This window comes from Triturus cristatus, chromosome 3_2 (assembly GCF_964204655.1).
Source record: "Triturus cristatus chromosome 3_2, aTriCri1.1, whole genome shotgun sequence".
Classification (NCBI taxonomy): Eukaryota; Metazoa; Chordata; class Amphibia; order Caudata; family Salamandridae; genus Triturus; species Triturus cristatus.
The window spans coordinates 822102084-822126917 of record NC_140584.1 but is presented as its reverse complement, the minus strand read 5'-3'; the positions used below and the strand labels follow the sequence as shown (position 1 = coordinate 822126917).

At 42.9% G+C, this 24834-nt stretch overlaps 1 protein-coding gene across 2 annotated transcripts in view; it reads right to left on the bottom strand.

Annotated features, from left to right (window-relative positions):
* HYCC2 (hyccin PI4KA lipid kinase complex subunit 2) overlaps nucleotides 1-24480 on the bottom strand; it is a 566375-nt gene extending 541895 nt beyond the window's left edge. For both annotated transcript variants that reach the window (XM_085649028.1, XM_085649026.1), the window contains exon 1: nucleotides 24320-24480. The gene's annotated coding sequence lies outside the window, so the exon portion shown is untranslated. The remainder of the gene's footprint in view (nucleotides 1-24319) is intronic.
* Nucleotides 24481-24834: the final 354 nt, after the last annotated feature.

Below are 24834 nucleotides of genomic sequence, written 5' to 3'. Positions count from 1 at the left end.
CAAACGTCACCCTCAACTGAACCCCGGCGCCCTCACAACTCTACTTCCTATAATGGCTGAGAAAGAACCCTGACCTCATGGCCCAGCGTCACCACAGATGAAACCGCTGCTACCATAAAATCCATTCACTTCTGGGACAGCAGCTGATCCCAGCTTCTACCAAGCCTTCAACAAAGGACTCCTACCAATCAGCAAAGCTCTTACACCAATCCTCAACACCACCATCGACATTGCCAATTTCTCAGACACATGGAAACATGTCACCATCACTCACCAGCTCAAGAAGCCCTTTACTGACCCACTGCTTGCCAACTACAGACCAATCTCCCTCCTAACATACCTTGCCAAGGTCTTAGAGAAGCTCATCAACTAACACCCAAGTACCTAAACAACGACCAGCTCCTCTACGCCACACAGTCTGGTCTCAGACCAGACCACAGTACAGAAACAGCACTAGGGCAGCCACAGAAGAAATATGTAAATTCCCAGAGAGGAGAGATACAGCGACACTCCTTCTCCTAGACTTCTCTGCAGTATTTGACATGGTCACACATTCCATCCTCATAAGACGCTTACACAAAATTGGCATCTAAAGATCAGCGCTCTACTAGATTTGCTCCTTAATGTCAGAACACAAGCTGCCAGATTGGCACCTAAGAACAGATCGAAAGTGTCTCATTCCCTTGTTGTGTACCAATATAAAGGTTTAAACAGCATTTTAAGTACTACTGATAAGTTAGACAAGCAAAGGAAGATACAAAGTATTAATTTACAAACATAAAATCGTAGGTAAAATACACAGTTTGATGGCAATTACCTCCCCATATAATGCAAGATAAAAAACACAACTCTATTTTGCAACACTGAACAGCCTGTTGATCATCATCCCTCTGGCTAACCTGCAACGCTATGGAAACGTCACTAATCAATGTTATTTCTAAAAATTTCATCCCCATACACCAACACTTTTTGATCACATTAATGCAGTCATTTCTTTAATATCATACGTTACTTCTCTGTAATAACATTACATAAGGAATGACAATTGTGTCTCGCATTATTCAAAATAAAGAACATTCAGATGTAAAGTGTGCTGTCTGAACTGGAACGTTGACTATGACATCCATAAGCAACATCTCCTCAACGTATGAGAACTGTCACACCCGATTACAGGTATGGAGGAACTCAGAACCTGCTACAATGAGCTGAACGTTTCCACACGACCTAAATAAAGGTTTGGAAGAATCACCCAGGTGGTTTTTATGTGCACCCATTAGATCAATTTCCTGCTGTGAAAATGACATTTTATTTTTGAATTCCACATGACCTGATCAGGAATGGAGTTTAGTTTATGATGTCCAAGAAAAGCATAGTGAGAAGAGTGTTAGACGCAGACTGACAATTGAAGGTTGCATTGCATTTAAATACAGAGTAACTACTGACCAACTATCATAGTCTGAACAATAAATTTACAACAGGTACAAAGTATACAAATAAGGACACCAAAGAACAGAGGAGAGAGTAGATTAGGGGGAAAATATAACTACTGACCAGCAGCCATAGTCTAAACCAGTGTTTCCCAAACTGTGGGTCACAACTCTTTTTTGGTGGCTTGCGAAAGTTTTTTTTCCAACACGTGGATTGGCGTTTTCAAATTCGATCTCACTTTGCAATCAGAAAAAGAAAAGTAAAGTGAACTGTGACAATCTTGCTGTGATACAGGGAGTGAGAACGTAAAGGCAGTAGGAGATCAATCTTTTGTAACATAACAAAATGTAAATAACTATAAATGAACTGAACACATTCAGCAGTTAAGGGGAAAAAAGAAGGGAAGCACATGTACTCATGTCCTGCCCAGCTCGCCACATTTGTTGCACTGTACCTCAAATTCTCAGTAAGATCTGAAAACAGATTGAATATATGCACAATTTTGGTAATTAGGCAGATATACACTTGATATGTGTACAAATGTAGCTACAACAGCCCCCCCCCCCCGCCTTTGTCTTGGTTGACACAGAGGATTGAAATTGCTTTGTAGGTTGTGAAAAATTACACCAAATCACTAACCGCTGGATCGAATCTTTTCTGCCACTGCAAAGCTAAACATGGCTTACAGTTTATATACAAGTGTATTCCAAGTTACACCCTACACTGCTATATCATCCCGTCTGTCCATTCCAATGGACCCCAAGGAATATTTTAATGTAGTTCCAGATCTTAGCAACCTAATTGCATCACTTCAATCATTTCATCAGCATGGCCTCAACTGTTCACCAGAGGTGAGATTACTGTTAGCCTGTGGAAAGGTCTTCTCTCAGAAAGGAGAACGTAAGCATATTTTGGCAGCCTAAGATTGCCTTCCCTACCTGACTGAATGCTGCCTACGTAAAAACAGCAATGTGTTTTCTCTCACAACCTTTGCAGAAGCTGGATGAGTTCTGTTCTGGACTTGCATACATACACGTTGCAACGTAGTTTATCTTTCACATAACTGACAATGATTCATTCACCCGCTCTATCTCTGCTTGCCACAGCGGACAAAGGGCGATTATCATGAAGGGCATTTAGCTTATAAGTAGCCCAAGTAAAACGTCCTACATTTCACATAGAGGGCATTTGTCAAGAGTGAAAAAAACCACAGGATTTCTTTCATGCAATGTGTGTACTTTTAACACACAGGTGCCTAAACATGGAATATATGAATAAATAATGAAAACATCATTAACTGGTCCATATTTAACTAAGAGTAAGAACACTAGTGCAGGGGCTGTATCTACAAAACAAAGATCAAAATGGTTCGGCTATAAAACTAATCTTCTTTCAATGGAGAAATCTATAAAATGCTAATTTACAGGGTTGGTCTCTACACTATCAAAATGCAAAGATACTGACTTAAATCACATTTGCATCACCCTAAAGAAGGAGCAAAAGAGCTCTGCTGTTCAATAGCCACTTATCAGAGGCCCAAGTGTATGCCGCAAAATGTTTTCTATTGTGCTCCTTAGCATGACTTATAGTATTTTTTGTACACGTAGACCAACTACGAAACCTCACAGATGCAATGATTTGTAAGGTACCTTCATGTGTTGCATCATATTTTCTTGTTTTCACACATGTAATGTTACCATCTCATATAAATTAAAGGTATCTTTACTTTTGAATTTTTCTTCACGCATGTATATATTGTCAACTAATCTCTGCACGTTTAACCTTTTTCATGTTCTTTGACATTTCGCATGGACCGTGCTACAAATATCTCGGTGACATAAAGTATAGAAATAAAGAAAAGAGAGGGCAACGATGAAAATACTTCAAGGTTCACTACATGAAGGAACACTGAAGTCACAAAATCTGCATATGCCTGCCCTTTGAGAAAGGAAGTGGAAAGGAAATGACTGCCAAATATTAAGGGGAAGCAAACACAAAGAACGGTCTATTCTTGGCTATAAAGAACAAAAAGGGATATACGAAGATAAGATATTTTTAAAATTGTCGCCAGTAGAGTGAGGTTGTGTTCTATTAATTTCTTATTTAATAGGTGGACACTCAAAGCTCAGCGCTTGCAGTTTCTTGTCAGAGGAAGGCAGTGTTCAGGAAATAGTGCAACATAACATATTCCTCAAGAGAAACAACAAAGAATACAGGCTGGGTCAAACGAAAGGAAACCCTCAGATTGTTCAGTCTGTAGTGTAAAACACAATTATATGCTAACTGTACATCTCACATGTATATATGTTGCTGAACGGACAAGACTCTTGCTACGGCCTCAATTAATATCTTTTTCAACATTCCCCTTGCTCTCTCTGCTAGTTTACCACATTATCAATCCAGTTTTAGCTAAACAGATTATATAACTTTACAAACCCCCATTCGAGTTGTGTGGCATTTAGAAGACCACCCCTCTTCGGGTTGTCTCCCTGCAGTATGTGCTCTATGAATAAGTCTAGCCACTGGTCTATAATGAAAGCCATCAGTCACCTCCATTATGTTATAAAAGTCTTTCATCAATTCTCTTTACTCCTTCGAGGTTTTTCAAACGTATGGCAGATACATGTGGAATCTGCATGCGTTACAGTTCAGGTTCACTGAAACATCATTATTAGATGCATTTAAGAGCAAGGTTCTTGCCACGCTGCCTATTACCTTTCTTTTCACAGTACTCTACTCACCACCCTTTCACAGCTCACTCGGCTAGTTGTAAATGCCCTTTACCACAATCACTTCCACCCAGAGACTTCAGCATTCTTACAATTGGTCTGTTCAGGCAGTATCAAATGAAACCAGATAGGAACACATCATTTCAAATGTTTGGAATTTTATTACGTATCTACCTGTCCATGGGACGAGATGCTTAATCTACTTGCCTGCAAAAAAAAGCACTTCTCTAATTTGGTATCATGCAGTGAGGAAAAAATAATTGCAGTGTTCTCTTTCCATCAGAGCTATGATATTAGTTCAAGGTTTGTATTACAGCAGGGCGACTCTCAGGGTTTATACTAGATTCTGAACATGCCAAAGCTCTATTTTTGTCAAATATGTAAAGATTCACAGGCTTTGCATATGTACAAACGGTCTATGACTGGGGCTGTTTAGGTTAGTTTTCTGAGCAAGGTAGGACTATGACTATCTAAGCAAATACATTTACGTGGGATTCTAATTATAAGAGTTCAGGAGATAGCATGGCTGTAAATGTTCAACTGCTTTTGATATTATTTGGAGGACTACGTTACTGCTTGTTCAGGCCATGCTCTGTAAACACTTAAATGGATAAATAAGGGCCCCACGTTCACAATGTTTCTATACCTAAAAGTTGCCTAGGACAATAAAAAAATAAAGTTCTTTGAAACTGTTGGCCTAAATGTTAGCCAAATTAAGCTTGTTCAACTTCTGAAAAAGAAAGCATCTGATAGGGTGTGTTATAGCCTTCAAGGAGGTCGTGGTAGGTGGTCTTCGGAAGCCTCCCCTCTTCCTCTGCTGGGCAACTGTGATTTCGTTCTGGTGTTGTACGTGGATTTCCTCCATTTCTCCTATTCTTTTGCAGAAACGATACAACACCACCTTTCATCATGTACACTTTACTACTTTTACAATACACACTAAATTAATGTACCCAGGTATTATTTTATAGCTAATTTTGAATTGTTCATAACTAAAATAAACATTTCAAATGAAGATCATAATCACGGCAGAGTAAAATAGCCTTTCTTTTCTAGAAACTGGTAAGTATCCCCCATGCGCTCAGCTTTGTGAACTGAGGATCAGTCTATGGAACCAAAACTTTTACCACCATAATAATCACTAGTAAAGGGCCTTGTTGTTTTATCATTTGTACTACACTACACATTGCCACAGATAGCGTCAAGGTTCACAAACAAATTATCAATAATCCTGAGATTGATTTATCTTCTTCCAAGCGTCGCTGAAAACCCCCGAACCTTTGCACAGGAAGAATTAAAGAGCTTCATTTAAAAGTCGAACTCTGAAATATCTTGTAGATCATATACTCCGCATTGTCACTGGGTTAAAGCAGCGTAGCAGGAACATGAAAAGATATTACCTTGCCTGCATACCATGATGATGGTGCTTTTATTCATTTCCAAAACATCAAAGAGATTTTGGATTAATTTATCAACATCCAGTCAACCTAATTTGTAACGCCACTTATTTAAATGATCATATTTACTAAGAAAGAAGATTAAACTATTAACTATTTTGTGCTGACTGTGGGTTAAACAGTAGCTTCCTAGAGAAATTAAAAAAAATAATTAAAAAAAATAAAGTCATTCAAAGTTGCACCTGTAACATGGTTTCCGCTTGTATGAGAACTCTGCGTTGTTCAATTTGAAGCAGCGTTTTGTTTAGACAGAATACTGGCAATATTGTGAAGACCTGGTCCCTACACCTGAGGTTAAAATAATTGTCTCATTCAAACCAGCACGAAACATTCTTACCACATCCACTGGTGTAAAATATGCTTCGAATTGTAGGAGCCAAGGAAAAAGGCTAGTTGAGGAATCTGTGCAGACAAGGATTAGGACCTCAGTTTTATTGCTAGCACATGCAAGCATTCAAATATATATACTAGGCGGGATTACCCAGGAAGTCGTCTTGAAAACAGATAAAGTTATGGACGCTTCGCGGACATCCCTCATATAGAGGTACCAATACTATGCAACTGACCAAACAGAGTGAGGGTTAATTGGACACAGTTGCCCAGATCTTCAGCTATCTGTGAGCACCCAACCCACTGCCCTTGGCAGGGGCTGAATGGAGGCTCTGCTCTACGGCTATACACTACACCCTACCTGCTGTAGGTGGCCAATGACTTAGGACTTTGTTTTTCAGTCATTTAACAGACACTTTTCTAGGTTTTTAATTCATTTATTTACTCCTAGCTGGAACCATGTTTTTTGCTGTAAACTTGTTCTTAAAGCAAATTTTCACTTTTTTAGGGAACCAAAGAAATCTGCTTTTAGGTGCTTGTTTGCAGCATTTGAGATCTCTGCGATTGTTTTCACTAGGGAAAATGTTTGTTTTTGCATTTTTTGTACAGTGGAAGGCAAATTTGAACAGTCGAGGATTACACTCTCTCTTATGCTTGAAGAACTTCCTCAAGAATGCTTTCCTCTTACTTACGTTCCATGGTTTGTTGCTCCGTTTCTGCCCGAGAGTACCTATTAGATTAAATGGCACAAAGATATTAATTGTGCCAGCAGTCCCAAATGAATATCTGACACTATGTCCTTTCTAGTGCACCTGGTCACGTGTTGAAATGACATTCCTTGCATTCACAGTCTTCTCCCATCAGATGACTAAAGAACTGCAAGGCCAGTGACTTTTGCAGAGCGCACTGCTCTTCTTGCACTGACGGCAACGTTCAAAACTTCTTCCTCTTATTGTTCATGTGCAGAAGGTGGTGGTTGACTGCTGCAGCTGTCTCCCTCTTCACTTTAGCTAGTTAAGGGCAGCAACATTTCAAGTGCCTGTTTTCCTATGTCATGCTCAGTAAACAGTTGAAAAGAAAATGCCATTTACGTTGAAGGTGGAGATGCATTTTTTTTTTAATAGAAAGTAGGCTTTTTTTTTTTTTTATACAGAAAGTAGGTTTCCTGCTCGTCCAATCAGTGATGAAGTAATTTTTTTTTTTTAACCCGTCAGGATTCCCAGTTCCTGCCAACAGAAGTCAGAAAGTCTGTTCCAAGTATCGCTATATCAGGAAAGAGTACTCTGAATCTCATAATTTTATGAACTTCAAGTCCTAATATGAACACAAACTTTGGGATGTTTTAAATTAGGCCCTGTGTAAGAACAGCAAGAGAGACATACATGCAATTTGTTTTAAAAGCCAACACATTTCTCAGCATTAAAGGCCCACTGTACTGATTTTAAATGTATGGCTATCACACAATCCCAACGATAGGCTTTCCTTTCTGAGTATGATCCCAAAAAAAAAAAAAGTCCAGCAAACCACCCTGATTTTTTTTTAAACTCTAGATTGATAGAAAAAAACTATTGTTCTAAGTTATTTAACAGTAGTCACGATGAATAATCATACGAAAAGTTACAAGTGTGAACTTTCAAATACATTTTTGTATTTTTTAAGCCTTTTAAGGTTTGCAGTTCCTCGTATCGCAAAGTCAGAGTGTGCCGGTTCTTAATGTCTTGGTTTTTTTAGGTTCGCAGAGGATTTTCTATACAATAGAGCACTGCAGAAGTTGGTTTGTTTCTCCAGGATGCATTGCGACGCACTCAAAGAATTTTTGAGTATCTGTCAGTTCATTTGACTCATTGCCATGGTACAAGCCTGAGGCAATGGAGACTTTACATTTTTTGCTGTGCATTATTATTTGAGGAAACAATTTCTGTGCATCAAAAATGGCTTCCCGACAATAAAATAAGGACATAAGAAATCCAGAATGAGAGAAGAAAAAACTGGAAGTTGATGATACTAAAGCTTCCAGACCACCAGCAGAATCACCTGTACAGACGTTTTTTATTTACATTCCACCTAGGGAAAAAATGACATCCAAATACGTTACCTAAACTTTGTGCGAGAAGAAAATCAGGAGGGCCACCCACGGAAAATACAGCTTCTAGACCATGCTGATGCACATTACACAAGCATCTTAAAGCACGACATGAACAGCTCTTGATTAAAGATAAAACGACGAGGAAGAGGGATGCCGAAGAGGCAAGTACATCTTAGCGACAATGCCATATGCCATCCATGCTGAAGATCAACTGCCTAAAGAAATTCTGCATGAAGAGCAGAAAACCACTGATCCCTGTTAAGGAGTGGTACTGCATTGTTTAATGTGTGGGAGTGTCATCTGCTGTGATAAGCAAAATAAGGACGCTGGGCTCACACAAATTAAAGAACAGAAGATTTGCAGAATATGTTTTTTTCCTTCAGTTATATATAGTTTTATAAAGATCTACAATGTGAACCTGTGTCTGTTTTTCTTTTCTTTAAAAAAAAAAACTCACATAAAATGTGCCTATTAAAAAATGTATTTCAGAACGAACTTTAATGTTATACAAAATAAAAGAGTAAGAGAGTGGGTAAGTGGAAATGAGGGAGTGCAAAATAGCAGGTGGGTGAATGTTAGATGGAGAGAGAGGGAAAGAGGAAAAGTAATGGACAGTGTGAGGGACAGTCTGAGAGAACCAGAGTAGATGAGAGTGGAAAAGTGAGAACGTGAGTGAAAGCCTAGGTGAGAGGGAATGAGAAAAGGCGAGTGAGTGAGCACAAAAAGTAATGGAGTCAATGAGTGAAAATGAGTGAGAGCAAGTGGGCATGTATGGAAGTAAGTATGACATGTAGTGAATGAAAGTGAAGAAGGGTATGAGCAAGTATTTGAAGAAAAGGAAAATGCTTTATGGGGTGGTTAAAAGAAAACAGAAGTGAGAGACTGATTGGGAGTGAGTGAGCGAGCAAAAAGCGATTGAGAGGGAGTGAGTAAGACTAAGTAAATGTATTACAGAAACAGTGAGTTAAACTCGGAGTCAACATGAATGAGGGTGTGGGGAAAGATGTGTGGGATTCACAGGCAATGTCCTTAACTTGTTCATCTCATTGCTTTCCAATCAACACTAGTTTGCGCATCTCCAAGTCCCTAAAGATCGCGATCGGGAAGAAGTCACCGGGGGTTCCATAACATCCCCTATAATCTTCAAACTCTACATGGAGCTGCTTAGTGCTCTACTCAGATTATAGCACCAAGATTCACCAATAAGCCTAAAACACACAACTCTAATTAAAAGTCTCCTCTCCTTCAAACATCCAACGTCTCAAACACCACCACCTGCACATTGTCCTGACAAGGATGTTCAGCGCATAACTGAAGCTCAATACAACCAAGAGAGAATTCCTGTAATTTGACAAGAACAAGAAACAGTACAAACCTGGTTAACTGATAGGAACCTTGCTAGCTTCAAACTCCAACTTTCATTGAATGTCAAGTTACTTGGATTCACCCTAGACACCAAGCTCACCATCCCTAGTGGTTCTGGGCACACCGGCAGCCAAGACACCATTAGACTGCAGAGAAGGAAGTATAAACAAAAGGAAAACCACGGCAGTAGCCTTTTCCATCAATGTGCCCAGAGATCTGGAACAAAACCCCCGTATCCATTAGGACGGCCCCATAAAGGCTCCAGTTTAAGAAAGAGTTAAAGGTGCACCTCTTAAAGAACACCGCATGACAATGCATTAACCATCCACAAACCAGCTACCTATATCAATTGTTGACTTTATGCTCATCTTAAAACCTTTTTTTTTATTTATACCATTTTATAGGGGTTTCAACATTCCAGAAGCAGCGCACCTTGTTATCAATCATAGGTACAGGTATAACATCAAGAACATATTAATAGTACTGAAGCATTGTTACAAGCAATAATAATAAAAGCAGTCAATGCTGAAGATCAGAGTGATGCCTTAGAGGAGCTAGTCCTTCCCGAGCAAGGGGGTTTTCCTCCGATATATGTACCCAAGAAGAGAAAAATGGGGAGAGACAACCAGCTACTAACTTGGGGTACAAAACAGGGGAATGTGGCGAGTAGGGGCAGGCAGCCAGGTTCTTGTTGATGGTACTAGATGGCTGAGGATGTGGACCTAGGCGCGGGATGGCAGAGAATGGCCTCACAGGGGCCTACCGGTGTCTAATGTATACGTGTGCAGACCCCGAGAGAGGCATTCACCAAGATGTCCTGGCTGAATCCTGTGGTGGTGGAGACGTTGAGTCGTTATCAGTTGCTTGTCAGAAGCGCAGGAGTAGCATAGCCCATTCAGTGGAGATGTGGCTTCGACCCACTCCCTGTACCTCCTTGTGACGGATCGCGTCCTTCTCAGCAGCACCCCACTTACAGACTGTCCCTGTACAGGCCACCATGGGGGGCCCGCAGGTGCGCTCCAATGCATTGCGATTCCTTGCTTAGCTAAAATGAGGGCCAGGGCTGTAAACCGCGACTGGACTTTGTGGTGTTTCCTACCTCGGAATATGCCCAACGAACAGGCCTCCCAGGTCGTAATGTCAGAAAGCCCCTTGACCTCACACAGTGTGGCATGAATGGCACCCCAGTAGTGCTTTAGGGTGGGACAGTCCCAGAATATGTGTAGAAATGCTACGCTTGGTGCCTGGCAATGGGGGCAGGAAAACTGTGACTCAGGGAAGTATCGCTGAAAGTTGCGCCGGTGTCAGGTAGGATCGGAGTAGGATAAAAAAAAATATTTTTTTAAGACAAGAGTTTTGGGATACTTTCTTCTGGAATTCTAAGGCACACTCCCACTCTTTATCGTGCAGTGGCCTCTCAAACTCCTCCTCCCATTTGTGTCTCAGTCAGGTAAGTGGTGCTGATGCGAGTTCCTGAATGTCCTTGTATATCCCAGTATTTAAATGACAGCCGGGGCCCCTGGACAGTATATGATTTGCCGGTGGAGAACGAATAGCCCTCGGGGGGAGCACGCTCTCCTCGGCCAGGTGGTCAAAAGGGAGAAGCTGGCCTTCAGCAAAAAGGGTCTCCACTTCAAGACACGAGAGGTCCGTAAAGGCCTGTTGTGCGTGGGCAGTGTAGTAGCTCCCGCCCTAAGGTAAGCTCGCCAGCGGCAATAGTGGGGTTCTTCTGGACAAGCGATGGACTCAAAGCAGACAGGACTCGTCTTTCAACCTTTAGAACGTGTTAGAGCCTTTTGGCTAGGATTACACTACAAAAATACTACATACATTACAAGGATTGGCATCCCTGGACTGATATGGCATTAACTTTTACATTTGGTGGAAAGCATTTTGACATGTGAGCAGCCTCACATAATTGTGCATTGTGAGGGGAACGACTTAGGCACAATTATTGGAGTTGCTTTATCTTTTAAAATTAAAGAAACCTTTGCAAAAAATGTGTAAACCTTTCTTTTTCCCGTTTTACAACCATACAAAGAAGTCATCAGTAACGTATTTCATGGTGCATTTACATTGCCTGCTGTATTGTGGCAGCTAAAGTGATCAGTACATTGTAAATTAAGTCTGCCAGTACACCGTCTATATAAACACATTACAACTCCTGGCATCTACAGCTTTATGAAACAGCAACTACATTGGATTCAAATCCCCATACCCTCTTTCTGTATCAGTGTCAGGTTCTTCGTGACTATTAAAGCTGTCCAGAAGCAATCCCCACGTTCCCATATTCTCAGGAGCTGTTTAATTGAATCAGGATAATTGCATGTGCTGCTCCTCAGCAATGCCCCACGCGAGCACATCCTTGACCCACTGCACCACCTGAGGCACACAGGAGTCGAGCCACCCAATAGTTACCAACAGTTTTACCAGTAGGTGTGCAAGTTGTAAGAACTTGTATGGCATCTTGTGCCCTCTAGGCCTCGTCACTATCCCGAGCAGACAGGCCACCGGGGTGGAAGGGATCGGGACTCCTGGAGTAGCCTCAACTCTAGGCACAACCTACCTCCAGTTCTCTTGGACCTCAGCACAGAGCCAAGCAAGACGCAGAAACAAGGCATTGTCCTTCTCTTCTCACACCGAGGACACTTTGCTACCCTGGTGGGATCAATCCTGTTCAGTGTGTAGGGAGTCACATAGGTCTGATGGAGGTAATTGAAATGTAAGAGTTTAAACCTGCAATTACAAGAGATCCTGTGGACCAACTTGCATGCATGATTCCAGTCCACAGCTGTACAGGACTCACGCTGTCCGCTAACCATGCCCGTCGGGCTCTGAATGGGGTTTTGGTCATGTCTCCTTTAAGTTCCTTATAGAAGAGGGTAATCAGACGTCTACCCTCCCCCCAACTAAGTAAGCCGCCCAAACCTGAGATGACAGTGGCACATCCGGGAAGCTACGCCACACTTCTTTCGCTGCATTTTCCAACTTGGCGTACTGCAAGAAATGCCCCACCCCCATCGGAAATGTTTATTGTGGGTCCAGAAGGTGATAAAGATCTCCTCGTCGAATAGGATCCCCTTTTGAAGGCAGCCCCCAGCCATCCAACAGTCCATGGACATATCAGAGTTTATATTACGAAACAGAGCAAGTGCCCATAAACACAACTCTCTATTGAACGGGGCCCTGCAAAGTATCTTTTTGACAACCGTTTCCCATATCGAGGCCATGTGGCTCGCCATGTAGGGGACCGGGACCTCCGAACGATCCCCCCCCATCAACAAGCATGCCAGCGAGCCCGCTTCTACCAGGTATCCAACTCCGGGCAGCATGTTGCAGATGCGCCACGTAGAGATGGAGCTGCATATCTGTGAGAGGTTTACCTCCCTCCTCCAAGTCACTATTTAGCACCTGTAAAGCCACCCTGCTATGCTTCCCCGCCCATACTAGAGAGGTCAGCAAGCTATTCAGCTTTTGTAATAATCCGGGACCAATCATGTATAACTAATTCTGTACTGTATATAAGCCCCTCGGGAAGAAAACCATCTTAGTAGTGCCTACCCGACCCATAACCGACAAGGGTAATGTTTTCCAGAACTCTACGGACCCGGTGAAGCCCTGCAGACCTTTGTCTATATTAAAGTGTTGTTAATGAGCCACCGTATGGGGGACCATAATACCCAAGTAACGAAAGTTCTCCACCCCCACCACCGGGAACAACAGACTCTTCCTGATGTTAACCAGCAGGCCAGAGACGCTACCAAACTCAGTCATAACCCTCATCAATAATGGTACCGCCTCCTTGGGGGAATAACAATAAATAAATGCATTGTCTGCGTATCGAGAAATTATACGAGTGGACTCCCCCACTCGAATACCCGAGGTTCCATCTCCCGGCACAGGTGAATCGCCAAGAGTTCGATCGCCAGGGTAAACAAAAGTGTAGAGAGGGGGACAGCCCTGCCGAGTTCACCTTTCTACCGCTCAACTCTCCAACACTGTACTTCCCACCCTGAGATGGACCTTGGAATCTGCATATAGGAGGTGCACCCAATTTCTTATGGCAATCCCGAATCCCATCCCCCGCAGCACCTCCATCAGATAGTGCCAATTGACGGTATCAAAAGCGTTCTCAGAGTTGATTGATACTAGAGCCATATCGCGGCCAACCCCCTCGGCCTCATGAAGTACATGGGTCAGGGGGCGGAAATTGAAGGCCATACTGCATGCTGATATAAGCCCACATTGATCCAGGTGCATCAATTTTTGTACTTAACCTCTCAACCTGGTTGCCAGTAGTTTTACAAAGTATCTTGTCGACAGAATTGATCACAATGAGGGGTCCTCAGTTTCCCCACCCGGTTTCAATATGACAGATGACGCCTTTGTGCATAGTAAGGGGGGGGGGGGGGGGGGGGGGAGTGATTTTCATCCTCTGGACCACCTGAAAAACCTCCAAGAGTCACTCTGAAAGAAGCGCTGAATATGTCTGATATAATTCCACAAGGGACCCATCCCCACCCGAGGCCATTGACTTATTAAGGTCCCGCAGAGGTAATCTCAATTCCTCCAATATAATCTCTCCATCTAGTTCATGCATACCGTCCAACGGCAGGCGTGGTAGCTCCAGCCCCACTAGAAATGCCTCTACATCTTCCCCCTGACAGATCACCCCGGCCTAGTATGCGTTCTAAAGATACGTCCCAAGGGTACTCACAATATCTTGGCCCCTCGTCACTAATCGTCACCCCAGGGGTCTGGAGGTGAAGTATAGGCAGAGCCTCTTGTTTACGCTTCAAGATTCAGGCCAGATGCCTCCCCGATTTGTCTCCTCTCTATCTTAGCGCTGCCTACATGCCTTAAGGGTGTATTTGTCCAGGGTGTCCAACAGTGTTTTCAGGGCCCATTGGGCCAGCAGGACCTCCCCCATGTACAGCCGCGTAGTCCACCTCCCCCCCCCTCCCCCCCGCTGGGCATCAACCAGCCACTTTTCCTGGACCTTTACGTCCACCTCCAGTCGCCGTCTTACCCCACAGGTAGTCCCTATGCATAACCCCCTCAATACCGCCTTCAATGCCTCCTATTCAGTGGCCCTAGCAGCAGTGGAGCCCCAATTATACGCCAAATATTCAGTGAGTGCATCCGACAGTGACTCCTTACATGCTGAATCAGTAAACATTTTTGGGGACATGTGCCAGCATCTATCCGACTGCACGCCTCCACTCCATTGCAGATGAAGCAGCAAACATGCATTATAGAAGAGAAATACCCCCAAGTGACCCACTGACTTCAGCATCTCTGTCCTGACTCCTGTCACAAGCAGGCGATCCAGACGGCTATACGTATTATATGTCAATGAGTGACAGGTGTACTTTTGTATCTCTGGATGTAAGAACCGCCAGCTATCTAGTTACCCCAAATTTTGCATGACCTCGGTCAAAGACCCAGTCATATGAGGTTTAGAGAAAACCTTTGCAAAGTTGATGCATCTCTTCCTCTACACCGTCTTTGCATAGTCGAACATTAATCAAAGGCAAAAGGTGGAAACAATATGATCAGTTTTGTACACAAGTTGAGCAAATATGTCAACTAAGTTATTTTGCTTACCTTAGGGCCATGGCATGGGATCTATCTACAATAATATTATTCACTTTCAAATGCCTAGAATTGTCTGATAAGATAGAATCCATTTCACAGCAGAAGGCAATAAGATCTTCCCAAACAACCTCCAGGAATATATTTTGTTTAATCTCCAAGTCATCAGAGAACATGTTGCAAATGGAGAAAAACATTAATGGGGCATCATCGTTCACAAAGAAAATGGGTTTTTGAGGCAATAAGGCATCTCCTTTCTATATATGTAAGCAAAACAGTGGTGGTGGCTTCATATGGTTCAGGGGTCTGGAGAATGGAAAAAACACAGAGCATCCAAAGGGTTGAGGACTCCTTTTTAGGTTGGCCCTGGTTAACCCTCATGCGTTGCTCTGCGAGGCATGCTGTATTCGGAGTATGGAGGTGTAGTTCCGACCACTCTCCAACCATATTTTTCATTGGCTTGTGTCATTGTCCTTTGTAAATGCAGGCTTCTGATTCGTTATTAGGCTTGGTGGTCCCTCCTTAGTACCGCCTTGTCTTCCTTTGTAACCTACCATGGCGACACCCCTTGTTACCTGTGTTGTTGCTCGAAAGGCATTATTTACAGCCTCCAAACACTATTTTGTTTAATGCTTTTCCCTGCCTGCTTGCGGGACACGCTCTTTCCTAAAGCTTCATTTATTTTTTCCATAGCACGACATGGCACACTGGTGGCTGCACCTTTGCTTTATTTGTGGTACAGTACGCGGCCTGTATTTTTTTTCCTATTTTTTCAACCTTTGTTTGTAAAAGCGCCCCATATGACGCTTTCACGTCAATGGCGGCCACGCCCCTTTCTTTAGACGAGCTGCGTCTAAGGAAAGGGGCACGGTGGTCACTAAAGGGAAAGCGCTGCACTGGGCGCTTTTGCAAACAACCATTTGCAATGCAATAGGTCTTGCATTTTCAAGAGTTTAGTAAATGCGAGACCTATTCCATTACAAATGCTTGTTTAAACGTACTGTCTCCCTCTAGTTGCTCGAACTTCTCACGCTGAACTAGGAACCCTGTATATCTCCGTCAGACTAAAGATGGCCCCTATATTCCTCTGGCACATGATCTGGTCACAAGAAGAGACGGGACTGAACAAATTAATTCTCAGTGATGTAATGAAGTTAGACCTCAACCAGGGGATTTCCAAGCTGTGATGTCAAATCTACATGCGAGGGGATCGGCGTACCAAAACGTTTTATGATCCCTGAAACCTGTAAATTATTAGATAAGGATCATTTGAAACAACGAGCCCAGAATAATATCATAGGAAAGAGAAGGGTGGGCAAAGGAGTAAACTCGTCTGTAGCCATTTACAAAAGACTAGCCCCAAGGAGGCCCTGAAACCATATTTGACCCTGGTATGCAATGACCAACTAAGGTTTATCCTGTCCCAATTTAGTGCAAATAAGCTCCCATTGATGGTAGGGTGCCCAATTAATTGTCACTCCCTGTCAGAGCTAGCCTTATGCCTGTGCGACACTGTGACACCCATAACCAACTTGCACATAGTATTTTTTTGTAAATTTTATGAAATCCCTAGGAAGAGATATATTTTACCTACACTTAAAACACTTAATTTCAGGCAGTGCAGACCAGCGCTTTTTTTTTTTTTACTACAATTGCATACCCCTTATGTGTGCTGCGTTAAGTCCTCTTACCTTTGGCAGGTACTGAAAATAAAGAAAAGTCTGCAGGGGTACTTCCCATAATTAACGCACACCACAGGTAATCAATTGCACTTTACATGAGTTATGTGAATGGATGAAATTGGTTCTTCTCTTAACCGGTCACTCTTCTGATTGCTTTTAAATAAATTGTTTATACGAAGAGTTACGTTTTTAACTTTATGTTTTTAAACTGTTTTTGTATTGCACTTTTATGATATTGAAAAGTACTGAATAAAGTTGATTGACTGACAGAACAGGTCTTGAACACAAAAGATCTTCCTACAGTCATTTTTTCTTTACAATTGAATTGTTTTCTTACATTTTGTTTGGAGTAACAGATCTTCTGCAAAATCCCATTTTGCTACACTGTTTTGGGGACCTCCCTGGACTTTGAGTTTTGCTGAGCCAACTTAAGGTCTGAAAATCAAGCAGATTTTATGTGTAAGTGTTTAATGTATTATATTTATGCATGTTATCCATGACTACGTGTAGATCATTAATAAATGCACCCAATCCACCTCAACCAGCCAATCCTGGATGCGTACGGCCTGTGGCCTTTCCATTTGGCAGTGCGCAGCAGAGGTTGGTCAAAGAGCCTTGCCTCTTGCCTGACTTTGCACCCACCGACCAATGGAAAAGAAACCAACATTAAGCAGCCCTCTACCGCCGCAATACCTTTTGGTGTTAGCTGCAGGGCTTGGCCTTTCTCAATTATATGAGCTCCTGCAAGTGGGTTATCTTGCGACGCACCAACAGGTCTGAGGTATGTAGATAAACAAGACTTGCTTTGGATTCAATTCATCAAGCAGAGACTGTAAAACTAGTCGTACAGGCTGCACACAAAAGAGCTAGCAAGTTCTTTTTGGGCAGGCATCATTGGGACTCCTTCTCTGAACATGTTTTTCCCTACTAACTCCTATCTGGTGGTGCCAGGGCCAAGCTTCAGTCCTTCATGCTATTGTGAGAGCCCTACACAGAGTTTCCCTGTGTCCGTCTTGCAAGGATTTTCCTCTTGGGTTTAAAAAGCAGGGTGGCAGGCGGTTGGGCTCCGCATGCCTGGTGGTCCTCACTGTTCAAGCACTTCCTGGGGGTTCCCATACCCCTCAAAATCCCCCCAACTCACGGAATTTCACTGGTCCCAGCTTCACAGGCGATTATTTCTATTCCCCAGCTTCTCAAAACTCTGTTCGGCAGTTAGTCATCATCTCAAGAACCTGTTCAAGAGTCCATGCTGCTACAAGAAAAACCCTGTTTAACAGACATATGCTCTAGGTACCCTCACATTCCATGGACTTGCCTAATCGGCTATACAATTCCTTGCTTCCTAACATCCTACCACCATTCGCAGAAGTAGATCTCAGACTGGATACTGCCTCCAAGAGGAGGAAGAGGAGGGCTGTAGCAGGTAAATGTAAAAAACATACCTCACTCACCAGACATCAATACGTGCTGTTAAACAGAGGAAGGACTCGTGAATTAAGAGAGGTGATCCTGCCAGGGAACCAGTGGAGATAAAGTTTAAGGATGAAAGGGATGTTTAAAAAAAAAACATATAACTACTTCTAAGACAAGGGAATGTATTGCTCGATGTGGAGTGATAGGGACACAATGTTCAGATACATCCATCTGACTGCTATTAGCATTCTACTTGCAGACGTCAACCCTGAGAACGAGACAGCACCAGAATTACAATAGTTGGTTTATAAAGAGCTCAAACAGACCGGACTGAAAGCCACTACAGACGTTTACTTCACAGTGAAAAAAGATATCAAGGTCCTGAAACAGTGCTCCACCATCATTTCCATCACCATTTTGCAACAGAGCCATTAAGACTTAGCTAGGTTGCTAGAATACAGCCCTTGATGCAATTAATTCCTCTCCATTTGTCAATCCTGCACCATGACTGTACTAACCACTGGCAAGTCCGGTTTATCACTGCATGGCAGCATGTGATGTTTTACCTCAATTTAAACCATAATGCCGTCCTTCAAGCAGACATATACCAACTTCTCCCATTTGTTCTACATGTGGAGATTGTGTGTATTTGGAGTTGAGTAAGTTAAACACAGCATCACCACCTGGATCTCATCACATCTCCCTCTCTACAATATCTATTGGATAAATTTCCCCCGGTCCATACTTAGAAAGTACTGCAGATTTAAAGTACCAATGTCAGGTGAATGGAGATCAAACCCAAGAGAAATGCTCATATAAAATTAGATCCAGGATAATTCATAATGTGCATGATTACTCTTCCTGTTTCTGTCATCTCACTACCACCAAGTTACTACACTTTATTATATGCTAACTGCTGCAGTGAACGATCTCTACCTTCAAGTATACAAAGATTGAATTTGAGGTGTGTTTCCATTTTCTCCCAGAAGGGCAAACAAGTTGAAATCAATTCCATCTACAGAAAGAATGAAGGTCACTCCTTTACTTTAAGAAACAGCAGAAATACATTCAGAAATATTATATGGTTAAGACGTTAAATAACATAAACAAGTTAGAAGAAACTCAAAAACAACGATGCCAAATAAACCAATATTAAACATTGTTTACAAATGATGCAACCTAATGTAGGTATATTCATGTTATGGATACTCTTGCGACTATCGAAACAATGAGGCATAGTGTCCTTTCGGGCCAAACCACACAGGAATTCACTACACATGGGTTAAAACAAACAAGCCTAAGCACAGACTAGGAGAAACACTTGGTTGAGAATCGCCCACTGCACTGCTGCAACAGATTTCGCCAGCACCAAAAGCCAATTTTATATAAACAGGATCTGAAGACTTCTCACGAGTGGAATGGTTAATGGCTGGTGTTCAGTCCTTAACAAGTAACCTACATAAGTCCCCAAAGCATACCAAATCTTCTTTCAACACCCGCTCTCTTGTTGCCTGCAATACTCTTGAGGTGTCTAAGGGTCGCAAAAAGTTCTCTACAAGAAAATTACACAACCTGACTTTCCAATCCCCATGGTTGTCATTATTATTTAGCACTTGTAAAACATGCAATTGACATTAGTATGGCATTCCAGAGCCTTTTGGTAGTCTAGACTGCCACTCCAAAAATGTCCACTGCAGACCAGAATCTGATTTGTTTTCGTGTCAGTCGGAACTTAATAAGCCTAAAACGTCAATTTTAATGAGTTGGAGGAGCCCGTCTATGCCCTCTAGTCTACAGTTTCTGTGCAGTGGTGGCACAAACTCTTGGGGAAATAAGCTTCTTATCATTCGACTATATGCCATTGACTATGGTAATGGAATATATTGCGGGCTTTGTCAGAAGGGTGACCACACTGTTATTGGTCTTGGCTAAACAGCAGGACAACAAAGGAGTTTACTAGAGGCCCCCTGTCTAAAATAAAAATACTGGCTTAAGAATATTGCCTTATTTAGCGACCTATTGGTCACACTACAAACCATAACAACCAGAGTGAAAGACATACAAGGCAGTTTGGGGAATACCTACTATGTGCTGATGCCGCAGCTGGTGTATCAATGGATTGAGGAACACACATATGATCCAATAGTGCCACTATGTGTTACACCCAAGTAGACGTGAGGGGGAGTGGCCAAACTCACTGCTTGATAATTCTATTGAAGTCCACGGAGTTGTGGATGTTATACATGGAACTTTAGCCAAGTTTACTGTTGAACTACAGAATAAGTATACACATAATCCTCACACTTTGTCGCAGCTAAATGAACATGAAAGAACCTCCTAGCCCGAACGTTATAATGTGTACTAATGACATGAAGATGTAGTTGTTCACTATTTGTTGGATTGCTATGGCTCTCCTTTTATTTTGGAACTGCTCCATTATGTTGGTGTGGATAACATAAACAGATATTAGAAAAGATTATGAGGCGGGGCCTTTTTTTTAGTATGGGAGACAGAAGAGCTCAACCAAACTGCTTACATCGTTCCATAGTTGAACAGGTGCCCATTGAATTAATTTGTTCATCCTAAAGGGTGTCAGATTTACCAGGTCCGTTCAAACAAGTTGCCCACGGAGGACCACTGCACCAGTATGACCCTTACATTTAGAAATACTGCCACTGCTTGAACGCCTCTCATGGAAGATCGGCTACATCATCTACAAAGCTATCAATAACACCCTGTCATACCTCGCAATTAACATGAGGAGCTCTGATTAAGCAAGGACAACACGCAGCAGTGGCACCTCTGGACTAGAAATGAGTAATTGCAAAAAAGAAAAACCGAGATGTAAACTTTTATGACATCACGTAAGATCAAATCAGTGAGGTCACAACACTTCTCCTGTCCTAGGAGGAACTGAAGACTCATCTATTCAAGCAGCACTGCAATGCATCGTAACCCTCCCACAACCACTCTCTGTGATGCCCTCTCCTTCTCCTCCCTCTTTTCCTCACCCATTCAACATACCCTCAGCCTCCGCCCCGAGATACCTCTGCCCCTTATCCTCTAGCTGTCTCTAAGGTGGCACGACCTAAGCTAAAGGTATTGTAATATTAATTCATGCAGAGGGCTTTGTTGACTTGTAGCTAGGTTTGCAATTTATAATAACATTTAGACAAACACAGCCTACATGAACCTCCTTTGCTGGAACAGAAGACAAGTAGGCAGAGGCTTACTAGTTGCTAAATCATGTGACCAGGCAAGCTACTTTAGCCTGATCTGTGGGGGTTTCACCTGCCCAATATTAAAGCCTACGTGTTGCATCTTGCTGGGTGGCTAGGGACAACACCTTATTTCGAAACAGTCCTCAACCACTGAAATTGCAATGGACGTTTTATGTACGGATTCTAAAATGGGAATTTCTCAGAATGATTCTGAGATTTTCCATTTGGAGGTTTGCATCCCTGCAAATTCTTGATTTTGTGCATGTTCTGACGAAGCACTGCCAATCATAGGAATGTGCCATTGCATGAACTACCTGCATTCAGTCAAAGAAATGCCACGACATAGTTACAGGCTTTCAACAAAAGGTGACACAAGCAGTCTCCTTTGACGGAGCCTACCCCTGGGGCCATTAATGTGTTTAAATATCACCTGGTTGCAAGCACACGCCTACAACACATAGGTGACTCAGGTCTAACGAGTCTCTCCCCAACATCTCCTGCTGCAGGCTATTTACCTTGAAGCCTCGGCATGCAGAAAGAAGTTTTTTAATGGAAGGTGATTAAAGGGGACGTCCCAGACTTTGCCATATCAGGCACAGGCTGACAATTTAAACTCAGATGTGCTAAATAAAGTATGGTTACTTTGAGATTGTTCTGTCTTGCAATAAGCAATTAACTGAATACATTTAGTGGACGCGCTCCTAATCTGAGTCAGACTCTGTGCCTACATTATCTAGTACTGATCGCGCGACTACTCCCTCGTCCTTCCCTACACTTCTATATATTCAATAAGTACATAGGTATCTAAGCATGCATACCCGTGCTTGGTGCTGGCTAAATGCTGTGTGAGGCAACTGACCGGGGAAGAGGGGGACACAAGAAACAGCTTGCATCCCTAGATAAACACGTGCGCCTTAATATGTGATCCTTTCAGGCAAGAAACAAGCACCAATGCAGGAAATATTTTACTCTTTACATCTGATTCGCTGGGATGATTTATCCATGGTAATATGTCCTGTCTCTCTAAACACGCTGGGCTTATATGCTAGAGATTTCAAAACAAGAACCAACAACTACATGACGCACAAAAGCTGAACAAAGCTATATACGAGCTTCTGATGAGTATATACCGTTTCCCATCTCCTTTTCAGAAGTAGGTACACCCCCTTTGAGGGTGCGTTGTTGCACTTTAAACATTTAGCATGATGAGAAATAAGTTACAATCTGTAAAACATTATATGGTTAAAACACTGTACCAGAAACCCTGCCCTTCTGTACGTACTTTTAGTTGCTAAATATAGCCTCACTGAATGGCAAAAAAAAAAACATCATTCCAACCCTGAAACGCCCATTATGTTCACATACTCCACTGACACTTAGAAAACCTAACCCTTTGCATGTTTGCGCGTTCCGAAGAAAATAAATATTAACTTGTTGCGAAATCGCTTAGTCACCCAAAAGGAAAAACACCAGCCCCGCTAAATTCCAAAAACTGTCACAGCACATAGATCAGACATACGATCGATGTTCGCCCTTGTATACCACATTCTTTCCTGCTCCGTAACAGTCAGATCAGTGCACGATGTGTTGAAAGGTGAACTCCAAACACAGCGCCAACTTCTCCGAGGACAGAAGTGAAATACGAAAGGGTCGATAGATTTAGGGTATTTTCAGATGTCTGTCTCCCATACTGTCAACAATCACTACCAGGTCGTTTGCCAGCACTTTGGTTGTCTTGCAAATGTTTAAAAAAACTGATTTTGAAAAACCGAATGAGATGGACAGGGAGATGAGGGAAAATAACATCCTAATGAATATCTTAAAGGCGTGTCATTTGTTTGCCGCCGTTGCCTCTTGGTACCATTACGTGGACGATGATGTTGACCAGTCCAGAGCTGTGGGGTAACATTTTTGCTTCTTAGGGGTATCATAACAGACAGAAATAACATCATCTGACATAAAAATAATAATAATTAAAATAACTTATCTCTGAAATTACGAATAAAAATGACTGTCGCCTACCCAAATCTGACAGAATGCCATCAGATAATAGCTATACTATCAAAAAACGTCAGGGTTTTTACCACCGATCAGCTCGTGATTACAGGTGGAAGTTTTTGGCCCGTCTATGACACAAAATGCAGCAAGCCTCAACCACGTCTAAGTCCATCACCTAGTCTGCACGCTGTCATTTTTTCGTCTCACACGCGTTCAATGCAGGAGAGAGGCAACTAATAACATCCCTTTAGCGACCATGTCTCTGAAGCTGTCTGCCCTGGGAAAGCGGTTGGCCTGGCCCAGAAGCATCATAAGGCGAGTCACAGACCAAATAAACACGTATAACTGATCAAGAATAGTACCCATCTAATTATTTCGTGAGGTATCCTTGTTGTCAGCCCTGTCTGCCGTTTTTAAGGAAGTTGTCAGTTAGTCGATCAACCGGCATTGTAGGGCCAACATTAAGAGATCCCAGGTGAACACTGATATACTTTGAGTCTCAACGAAAACAGCTATCACACTAAATCGGCATTACACTAAAAAACGCATCCCCACTGTTTGATTGCAATACAGTACATGAGGGTTGGTGCTAGCTGGCAGAGATGGTGAATGAAGTCACGACTCTGAATCCCCTTTATACGGAACACGCTAAAGATAATACGCTTTGTTGAGGAAACCCGTAAGACAAATGTTTGTCATACTATCTTACATAGCTTTAAGTCTGGGGTGCCTGCGGAGGCCTCGTTGTGTGTGCCCGGCTTGACATTGACATCAATGCTCTTCCCGGAGCAGGTGGGGGCGGGCAGAGTACTCCTGCACATCACTGCAGCAGTTGCCCGGATCAGGCCTGCCGCAGTGTGGTTGGGAGAGGGAGGCTGCGGCTTCTCGTAGTGTGTGAGGACGCCGGGTTTCTCCTAGCTGACGCTTGGGCGCCCTGTCAGGTGCACGAAACGATATATAAATGCAATTACTCTTCAATACAGAGGTAACGCGGGCACAGAATGGCAAAATGTACCTGATGCGCGTCCCTCCTTTCTGTTCCCCTCAGCAGCGTCCAGACTTTGGGTTGCTGAAGACCCCTGTCACCCAGCCATGCCAGGGGGGCTATTTTGGTGAGTAGACTTCTGGCCCCTTCCAGTACACGGTGGCTTTGGTGAATAGACTTCCGTCGACAATAGCCTCCCGGCCTGTACCTACGTCACTAACACGTCGCTTCCCGTGTCCTCCTTCTGAGCTCCTTCGTTCTCGCGCACCGCGGATCTTCCCGTGAGTAGGTCCTCGTCGGAGACAGCCGCTTGGCCTAGATCTGTGTCGTCGGTATATCGATTCTGGTGGGTCCGTTCAATGATCTCGTATCGACCCAATTACAAGAAGAACGGTCACGTTGGGCGTCCGTAGCAACCACGCTGTATCACGTGACCACCATATCATGCCACCTCGTCATGTTTTCGTCTGTATCTCGATACCCCGCGGAAGAGGAAGCATAGAAATACTACTGCATATCGAATTTTAGGATAATACATATTTCGA